This window comes from Carassius carassius, chromosome 33, assembly GCF_963082965.1.
Source record: "Carassius carassius chromosome 33, fCarCar2.1, whole genome shotgun sequence".
Classification (NCBI taxonomy): domain Eukaryota; kingdom Metazoa; phylum Chordata; class Actinopteri; order Cypriniformes; family Cyprinidae; genus Carassius; species Carassius carassius.
The window spans coordinates 20,300,779-20,311,850 of NC_081787.1; the positions used below are offsets into that span (position 1 = coordinate 20,300,779).

At 39.9% G+C, this 11,072-nt stretch overlaps 1 pseudogene; it reads right to left on the reverse strand.

Annotated features, from left to right (window-relative positions):
• Positions 1-801: 801 nt before the first annotated feature.
• On the reverse strand, positions 802-9,972 carry LOC132114142 (arylsulfatase I-like; annotated as a pseudogene).
• Positions 9,973-11,072: the final 1,100 nt, after the last annotated feature.

Consider the following 11,072-nt stretch of genomic DNA (forward strand, 5'->3'; position numbering starts at 1 on the left):
CAAGAAGCCCCAAATATAATAACATTAACAAGCAATATTTTAATCATATGTTTAGCTTTAATTTGTGTGTGTGCTTAAACAGAAGTAATTAATGAAAACTAAAAGTGATACTTAGTAGAGGAGGGAAATTTCCTCAACTGAACGGTGTACATTTTTTTTTTTGTGTTGTTAACAGTAAATTGAGAAAATACATAATTGGTAAGAAACCAGATACAATTTGAAAGTTAAAAATGTATAGACATTTTAAGAATGAAATAATTTACGTGTTGAGAGTGTGCTGACAGATTAGTTGCATGGTAGAGCTCCAAAATCTAAAATCACTTGACAGTTACAGAACCCTGAACTATAACACAAAAATGTCATGGGGTAAATTAAACATTCATTCTCAAGGTCTAAGAAACATTGTAATGGTAAATTAATATTGTTATAAATATAGATATGGGGGAAAGTATTATAATAATAAAGCCTGTTCAAAATCCTTCCCCAATATACAGTATTTTGGCAAATTGTTAATGTACATAATGAATTCACCCTATACTGCAAAATATTTACATTAATAGTTTTACAGCTTGAATAAACTCTAAACTTAAACAACAACAACAAATATCTTAATTTCTTAAGACTTTCTATATGGTCAGAAGTCAAACCAGTACAGTAGACATCTCAATAAAATGAAGCTGTTAATAATCAGAAGCCTCCTCTGAGAGGCCCATTTCTCTGTAAGACATGCTTAACAAGCCTAGTAAATGTACAGGCACTTTTATTTGTCCTTGTGCAGTCTAAATAAAGGAACATCAGGTCTCCACTAGAGGGCAATCAGTTCACTGGAAATTACAATAGTCTCAAGCGAACTTGAGTCTTTCAAAAACGTTTATTTATGCAAAACACTGTGAGTTTTGGTTAACAGAATAGATAGAATCGGGTAGCAAACAAACAAACATTCACATACATGCTCAAAACAACATAACAGATTCATTTTAGTCTCCTAGCAGGTATTTGATATAAATACAAGAGGCAAACACTGTACACCAGATCAGAGAGGATACAAAATTTATTCACCGATTCCTTCAACATTCATTGCACAGGGGTTCGAGGTCAGAAAACCGCAGGGCTCAAAATCTGCTCAAAGAAATGATGTGGATGCTTCAGTGAATGTGATCATGGGACTTAGTTTCAAATTAGTGTCTCCATACTAGGCAAATTCACAATTGAAGTCCCTAAAATGATAACATGTTACTGTCAGCAGCATCTGTAATAGTCAGTTCTTGCAGGACGTGTTTGTTCAAATCTTGTTTGACATCATTCTAATGTTAAGTCTTCTAAAAAATGACTTCATCCTGCAGAACTTGCGCTTTTGATTCTTGACTTTACTCTTTCTAAGATAAAACGCCTCCCAGTTTTCTTCACCTCCTTCCCAAGGACCCCAAGCACCTCCGTTGCGTCTTGGATCGGCTCTAGGATCCTCCGAAGGGTAGCGCACCAGAACGGCAGTCCGGTTGTAGAACGCTAACCGGGCCAGCAGCTGCTTGACCACGTCTGGCCGGCGCTATGCAAGATCATAACGCTCATAAGGATCGTCTGCCACATTGAAGAGCCACAAGGATTTCCTCGCTTCAGTGTGGCGTTCCAAATTCCACCAAGATTCCGGAAAGTTTCCCAGTATCTGAGGCGGAATCCAGTCTCCATATCCAGGATTTCCGGTCAGGAGCTTCCAGTCTCCGACTCGAACCGCTGCCTGTACGGCCGTATTCCAGATCCCGTATCCGTTTTTTAAAGATCCGTGCCGGGCAGCGTTGTAGAGAGGATCAATATTATGAAGGATCTCCAAACGGGGAGACTCTTTCCCATTACTAATGGTTTCCCACATGTCATATCCATCAAGCCTGTCCATCCAGGAAACATTCCCTCCTGCGAGTCCCACTAGCGTTGGGTACCAGTCAGTGATGTGAACCAGAGCTTTGCTAACTCTCTTCCTGCGTCTTAACAACGGACTATGGACGAATCCAATGCCACGGACGCCTCCTTCCCAATATGTTCCCTTTTTTCCCCGTAGAGGCCAATTGCTCCCACCAAAGAGTGGCTGTCCGCCGTTATCCGTAGAAAATATAATGACACTGTTCTTATAGTAACCATACTTTCGGAGTGCATACGTCACGTTCCTTACTGCCTCATCTACAGCTGAAACCATCCCGGCGTATTTCCGGCGAAACACATTTCCCATTCGTCGATACGGATAGATGTATTCCCTTGGTGACTGCAATGGCGTGTGCACGGCTTGGAAAGAGAGGAAAATGAAAAGAGGCTGGGATGAAGGATCGTGAGCAGCAAGGATTTTTCGAACTCTTTGCGTGTACAAATGTGTGGAATAACGCCCTCCCTGACCCCATGCCACACGCTCGCCCTCGTGGAGGTCGTACCCGTATTCCTGGCCCGTCGCACGACTTGTAGGTGTAATAATCCACACTGCCTGTCAGAGAGCCGAAGTATGTGTGGAACCCACGGCGGGTCGGCAGGCAATCGCGCTTGTAGAAGCCCAGATGCCATTTGCCCACCATGTGTGTGGCGTATCCTGCCTCTTGCAGCCGCTGTGGCAACGTCCGGAGGTCAAAGGGCAAACAGCTGGGCTGCCGAGAACGGATTATCGAGTGCTGGAGACCCGTATGAATCTGATATCTAGAGCGGAAAGGGAAAGAAAAATAAATGGATCAGAAACACTGATCAATAATAGATCAGAGATCAGAACTCACAAACACATCTTGTCACAAGCACAGACATGAACTGACTGATTTATTTTACACATTGTATTGCCATAGACATCAGTACTCCACACAACTGATTTATTTACTTTGTGCACGGCCTGAAAATGTCAGGGAAATTATATTTATGTACAGCACTTTGAATTGTATGAAATGTGCTATTAAATAAACTTTGCCCTACCTTGACCACCCTAACATGAACATTAGTTTTATATTACAATTTTCAGTAAATCTGCTTTAAAACAGTGTGTATTGTGAAAAGTGGTGTACATATAAATTTGATTTGGTGTAGCCTATATATAAACTTAATTAAATATGTTCTTCAAGTTATGTTCTACCATAAAATATTTCTCTTTTGTAGAGCAGAACTTGCTCACAAATAAGAGTGATGTTAAAATGAATCATTCAAGTCAGTTGTGTTCAAAAATCACTCAAACTAATACAAATAAAATTGGTCTGAATGAGTATTATTAGTATATACTCTATGTTTGACCAAATATAATATTGTTGATTTTAAATGCTGAATTAGTTGCAGTGCTTTAAGTGGGCCGGTACGCACCGGTACTCAGTACCGCCACCTCTCCGTGCGCCCAGAACGTGCTTTTAGTGTCCCGGTACGCTCATTTGGATATCTGTTTTAATAGAGATTTTAATCTTTTGCCTGTGCTGCCGCTTCTCATAGCGCCCTACACAATGCAAGCTTCCTAATTCGTCCCACCGGGAGCAGAGACTACATTACCCATACACCCTTGAGTTTTACAAGTGAGAAGCGCATGCGTCACTTTTGCCGCTGTCAGTATCAACTTAACATGGCCAGAGAGGGTGTGTGAAATGAGCACACTTGGCTCAGTAAAAATTAAAATTCAGTGAACAATACTTAATATGCTGTCCTGGCTTCAGACAGAATCAGATAACTCACTGGCTGACACCCCACCAAGTCTGAATGAAATTACTGCAGGTCAGATGCAAGCTAATGAAGTAATGCAGTAGCTCTTTCAGGTAGGGTTGACCAGACGTCCCGAAAAATTCAGGACAGTCCCGAAATCTAAACTGTTGTCCCGAATCCCGAATCTGGCCCTAATTGTCCCGAAAATTATACTAAAGCAAAATCTTGAGTAGTTATAGTCTGATAAACATTAAAAACTGTCTGCAGAGGTTGAGGTCGTCCTGCAACCAGCCCCTGTCGGCTGCTCATTGGCTGCAGCATCTTTTTTCTAAGTTCTAAAATAATACCATAGGCGGCGAGGGAGTGGTCGAGGCACGAATTTAGATATTCATTTATCTAATTAATCTATATGCACAAAGACAATACGACCTTTTGTCCCCTTTTTGTTTTAAAGCTTGATGAAGAGAGCGCAAGTTGCTGCAGCTGCGAGGAGGATAGTGATGCACGCGTACAGGAGTGATTGACAGTTCGCGGCACTGTGTACAAAAAATACGTTTAAGCTCATTAGCGTTAGTGTTACAGAAAGGTATGATTTACGCACTGTTACAACAGTCATTGTTTTTTTTTGTTTTTTTTTACAATGACATTTGAGTTCATAATTTTAATGTTGTTGTTTCTTGTGGCAGACTAAAGCGTAATGATAGACTTTATTGTTTTTGTTATTTTTTATAAGGTCGTCTGTTGACTGCTGTATATAAAACCCCTTCAATATAGTTGTTGTAACCTCAGGGGATGAGGGGAGTCATCAAAAAAAAAACTATATATATATTTATATATATGGGCTATAATAGAGTATAGGCACCTCTTTTGGGCCACTTAAAGCACTGATTAGTTATACTTAAATCAATGGATCTTCTTTCACTCCAAGGCCCCCACATTGTTCACAACAACATTCAGAGGCCCCATGACTTTTCCAGTTGTTCCTGATTTGCTCGATAAGACATTTTCCACAAAGTTTCAGATCAAATATTTTAGAGCTTGGCATAAAAAAGTGCATTCATAAAATGTATAAAAATGCACATGTTTATACACTGTAAAAAGTGAATCATGAATCTTGTAATTTTCATTAAAAAAAATTAAGGTGATAATTAAAAATAATGTGTGGATTTCATTAAAGAAATTATGATTCAGTGTTGTATAGAAAAGAATGAGGACTTTTTACTAATAAAACCAAGATATGCGTTTTCCTCATTTTTTTAAGGAGACTTAAGCAGTTTTGGTGCTTGAATTGGGGAACTGATTAAACTAAAATAATTAAGGAAAGAAGGCTGCCTATTTATTTTAAGAGAATTAGCTCAGTTTTGCAGTTTTATTTTAGAGGTGACTGTTAGTTCCCAGCATTCTTTGCATATGGCTGGATATGGAGAGTACATTTTGAAATTACAGTAAATGCTACTTTATATTTTTGGGTGAAAGGAAGCATCTATTAATGTTTAATGCTCAGTTACATTTGACATTTGTAAGAGTTTCTGTAACATTGAAGTTTCCATTGCACAGTGCAATCGTTACCACTGTGCTGAAGAGTAGAGCTTGTGGGTATGGATACTACTCTTCTAAGGCATTAAACCTGGTTTAATTCGCAGTAGATTTGCTAGTGCTAGTGCAGTACTTTCCAGTATTTCTCACGTATTTTCCTACTTGAGCTGATTGGCTGTATACAGTCTTGTAAATTTATAAAATAACAAAATACAAACAGACCTCATTTAAAATCACAGACTTTTGAGAATAAACTTAAAATAAATGAGCACATTTCCCTAATTATATAAAATGTATTGTGTCATAGATTAATTAATTTAGGAGATTTCACATGATTTATTCCGGTAGATGCCATTAAAAAAAATCAAGCCTGAAAAACTACTCAAAAATATTATGTGTAATATTGTTACCTTAATTTTTTTAAGTAAATAGCTCATTAGATTTTTTACAGTGTAAGATTAGATGAATTTGCATGACTTTTCCAGGTCTATACAAATCACATCATTTTAAGTCATCTTGATGCCCCTAAGTGGGACCCAGCCACCTTTAACCACTACCTTAAATGATTCCTACATTGTAAATCGCTTTATTATAACAAGTAGTAACATACAGTGGTACAGTGATGGTAATACAGTGTTTTGATAACATTTACCACTTATTACCATATTTATGTGACAAAAACCCGTCCACAATCAGGGTGCAAACAGCTGACTGAAGTGAGTGAGATACCTGCCAGTGATGAACTGACTGCGGGAAGGAGTGCAGATGGGCTGGATGTAGTAGTTCTCCAGCTTCACTCCTTGCGCTGCCAGTTTGTCCAGTGTCGGGGTGTGGATGTCTCTGTTGTGGTAGCCGATGTCGTTGAAGCCCAAAAATGGACAAAAATGGCCTAGTGAGCTAAATACTTAAGACAGTACCATCAAATATGAGCTGTCATGCAGAGGATCCTGGGAATCTCATTAAAAAAAACAGATAAATTAGAAGATAATGTGTTATTTTTTACATCTTAAAACTGCATTGTTGACACCATTTTACTGTGAAATTAAATTGCAAGAAAAAATGGTCAGTAGAAAAACAGATAATATCCCTGGCAGAAAATTACCAGTACAATTTCTGTCACGTTTAAGGACATTTCTTATATATATATATATATATATATATATATATATAGGAAATAGGAAATAGGAATATCATAGGAAACAGGAAATGTCCTTAAACGTGACAGAAATTGTACTGGTCATTATAGATCAGTGCCTAACACACAATTAAAAAATCGTAATTCAAAACAAAACACCTGTGAAAATGTTTTTTTACAGGCTTTTCTTCTTACACCATAAAGTACGGGAATTAAACGTTAAACAATTACCATGTTTTTCCCCAGTATTTCATTACATTTATTATTATTTCTCTCTAATGCCCAAAAATCTTTTTATTTGTGTTTAGTGACATTCCTAAGTAGGCAGCTGTTTTGACACATGGTTCAGTTTTTTCTGCTTTCTAGGATTGAGTCCTCACCAGCCCTTAAATGCAACAAAGAGAAATATTCAAGATAGATGTCTTCTCTCAGTGTGTGATGTGTTGCCATTGTTTACTTTAAACAAATGCATTATCCCAGTGTCTTTCATCTGTGGTTTGGAGCCATTTGCACATGACTCATGATTCGTATTATAGTTTTATCATCATCGTGGACATATTATGACCTGGCTACAGTTGCATAGGAAGTACAGTCATTTGCTGTTATTCATTTGGTTCATGTTTTTTTTTTTTTTATTAATCTCCAAACACAAGCTGAGGCCCCAAAGGATTCCTGCTATTAAAACATGCCGTAGGAGAATTTAGGGGGATCAGGTGAACAAAACGTGCTTGACCAGAAACAGCATTTGTGTGCACATGAGCTCTGTTATTGGGACTTTGAGTGTTGTTATTATATATGAGCTGGCGCTCACTGTGTGCACATCACCTGAAGCCACACTCTGATAAGATCTGAAAGAGAAACATACGTTTCTGCTCACATCTGTGTCCGTTTAGCACTGGTGTCAACATATTGTGCAATGAAGTCAACATTCTTTGTAAAAAAAAAAATGCTAAAAAGCTGTTGTATGAATTGCAAAATGCTCCAGCAACTATCACGTCATATTGAGAGGAAATCAACATGCCCATGTGTCAAATTATAATTTTTTAGAATTTTGTTCTCAATAAAAACAGTCAAACTATAGGATACTGACAAAATGTTAATTATTAAAGATTTGTTGATGTTTTATTGTGGATACCGAATATTCTAAATCTGATGTAAAGCACACAGAATTTACTTTTAAAAATATGAAATATTGAAACTAATGTGTCAACTAACTGTGAATTACTTGTGGATTATTGTGATGATTTTATAAGCTGTTTAGACTTTTATTCTGACGGCACCCATTCACAATAAATTGAATTTATTAAATTAAAATTAAAGTTAATGCAACTGATTAAAAGTTTAAAGTTGAAAAAAAAAAAAAACCTTACAGTGTGGTATCAAGAAATAACATTATGAGAGTGATCAAAGTTTTCTCTCTTGAAAATATCTTAAATGAGAGAGTATATGCATTACTTTCCCCCCAAAACAACAACAGCAAATCCACCATAAATTTCTCTGGTGTCAGTTTTAGCTCAAACCTCTGAGTTGCTGCCAAGCTGTTGCTATGTTGACTTTGCAGAACAAATGTACACAAGTGCTTTTAGATCTGTCTATTAGAACAAGTAAATCTAAATATTATGTCTGATATTTAAAAAGTGAGATATTTTAAAACTCTGGCCTTTGTGGGCCCCTCTTCCAAATTCCTTTGGACACAGTCATATATGTGTATAATTTAACATCATTTCAGTCAATGGATGGTGATTGGTGAAAAAAATTCAGTCCTATTAAAATTCAGCTCTAAAATGTGTATATCACTGCACAGAGACCAATTATTAGCCTTTATTTATATCAGCACTACTGGAAGGATGACTGATATACAATAAATCACAACCCCCTTGCGGTTAACAGATTTTATAATGGCTGTGTGTAAAAGTATGTATTATACGGTTATGATGTGAGTGAATGTACTTCAGCTGCTGTTATTGTCGCCTCGTTTAACACATACTCCTTTGTACCTTTAAATCTGATCCTTTTTCTTTTATGGCGTGAGACAAAATGAGAAGATCGAAAGGAAATAATTAGAAGAGAAGTCAGCAGAGACTAAGGAGATGTTGAACTTGGTTATTAAAAACTCTTCCCCTCATACTAACACTAACTCTATTTAATCATCTACCACTTCCAGTAAAACGGAACACTTTTCATTTTCAAGCTTTCCAAAGATCTCAGGTACTCATTACATACAGTCTGTTCAGAGAGGGCTTTTTAAACTCTAATTTGGAAATTAATTTTATTTCTTGCTATGAGCAGTTTTTGAAATATGATACGAATACGAGTCCAGTCCTTTGGTTTTGCTTTTATAATCTATATTCTCAGTCTGGTCCAGAGTATTTCTAAAGACATTGGGAGGGTGTGGATTTAATGTCATCCAGTAGTTCTAAGAGTGTTTTTTGTGCATAAATGACATTTATGTGATCACATATCTCTTTTCATACAGAAGGTAAACAGCCAAGTTGTTATAGTTCTAGAGGGGCTAGCAGTGAAAAGTGGGGCAGGTGGTAAGTTAGTTGTCAAAGATAGTTATGTGAGGGGTGGTCAGACCTCTGACCAGCTACATTTGTGGAATGTTTGTTCGTTTTATATCCTGGGGATATATGCTTCACACAAGCAGAGCTTTACGCTTACAGGCAGCTCAGTGAAACATGCAACAATATAGGAGAAACTATTAATATAACTTAATATAACTTATAACTTAATATATATATATATATATATATATATATATATATAAATTGTAAAGTGGTGAAGAATCACACGACAAGGGGAATTCAATAAGCGTTGTCCTGGCCCTGTGGGACAATGGGGACACTTGGGACTGGGTGGGTAGTGAACCCTGACAGACCCGCGAAAGCTGGCCATATCCGGGAGAGCCAGTCCGCGTTGGCTGTCCCCACTCAGTGTCGCACAATGAAGTGGAAGTCCTGGAGTGCCAGGAACCAGTGGGTCACTCTTGCATTTGTTTCCTTGGCCCAGGTCATCCACTGCAAGCGAGCATGGTCAGTGACAAGAGTAAACTTTCTCACAAGAAGATAATACCTGATCTCCAGGATTGCCCACTTGACAGCCAGCACTTACCTCTCTACAGAGGCATATCGTTGCTCGGCTGGGGACAGCTTTCGGCTGATGTAGATCACCGGGTGTTCCTCACCATCCTGTATCTGGGAGAGCTTGGCTCCCAACCCGGTGTTGGAGACGTCTGTCTGCAAAAGGAAGGGGACGTTAAAAGTCTGGGGCTCGGAGGACCGGCTAAGAGGTGAGTAGTCAGGTCTTTCAGGGGAGCTGCTAAGGAGGAGAAGTTAGGGATGAAGCAGTGATAGTAACTTGCCAACCCCAAAAAGGCTCGTACCTTGGTTTTGGAGGTGGGCAGCAGCACCGAGAGGATCACTGCCACTTTCTTCTCCTGAAGTTTGATGAGGCCACGACCCACCTGGAAGCCCAAGTACTTAGCTTCAAAGAGGGCCAGATGACATTTCCAGGGTCACGGTCAGTGCAGCCCAGCATAGCTCTACTAGCACCCTCCGCAACCACTCCAAGTGGTCCTCCAAGCTCTTCGAGTGCACGACGACATCATCCAAGTAGGCGGCCGTGTAGGATTGGTGGGGCCTCAACAGGATATCCATAATTAGTTGGAAATTGGTTGGGGCTGTGGAGGCTGAAGGGGAGACCCCGGTCCTGCCAGTGGCCACTGGGGGATGAGAACACAGTTTTTGGCTTGGCTTACTCTGTCAGTGGTACTTTCCAGTACCCCTTACTGAGGTCTAGGGTGGAGTTAAACCGGGCTCTCCCCAAGCGATCTAGCAGTTCATCCACCCGCGGCATCAGATACCCATCAAACTCTGAGACTTCGTTGAGAGGGTGAAAGTCATTGCAAAAGCAGAGGGTACCATCAGGTTTTGGGACCATGATGATGGGGCTGGACCATGGGCTACGTGATGGTTCTATCACCCCTAACTTCAGCATCTCCTGTACCTCTTCCTCGATGGGTGGCGCTGAGCCTCTAGAACATGGTAGGGACGCTGCCTGACAATCGTTCCAGGAGCACGTGGGTCCGTCCAGGGAGGGGAGAGAACACATTGGAGAATAGACCGACCAGGTGTTGCAACTCATTTTTCTGGGCAGCCGATAGGAGGGGGTTGACATCAACCACCACGGGTGTAGTGGTTGCCAGAGCGGACAGTTGGGCCCTAGTCCCGACCCATCGCTTTAGGAGGTCGACATGGTATAACTGGTCCTTTCTCCTTCTTCCAGGCTGCCACACTCTGTATGTGATGGGCCCAACTCATTCCCTCACCATAAACAGCCCTTGCCAAGTAGCTAGAAACATACAGGTGGCTGTATGATCCATCCAAACAAGAGCTCAAAGTGGGTGAAACTGGTAGAGGCCTGGGGGACTTCTCTGATGCCAAAAAGATGTATGGCAGCATTTGGTCCCAGTCCCGTTTGTCGTCTACTCTGTGCTTCCAAGTGCTGGGTGTCTGTGCTGTGCTCACGCGGTGGGGCTGGCCGGTCACACACTGCTTTCTGGAAGAGAGGTAGAGGTACAGTTATCCTGGAGTCTTTTGGAGACATGTCTCACCCGTGTGTGTGACGTGGCAGCTTTTGTAGAACTCCTTTGATGAGCTTCAGCTGTGGAAAATGGAATGGAAGTTCAGGTTAGAAAGTTCTGTGGTCCTTCTCCAGGTATTATAGTCTCTAGACCTTTTTGGTCAGAATATACCAT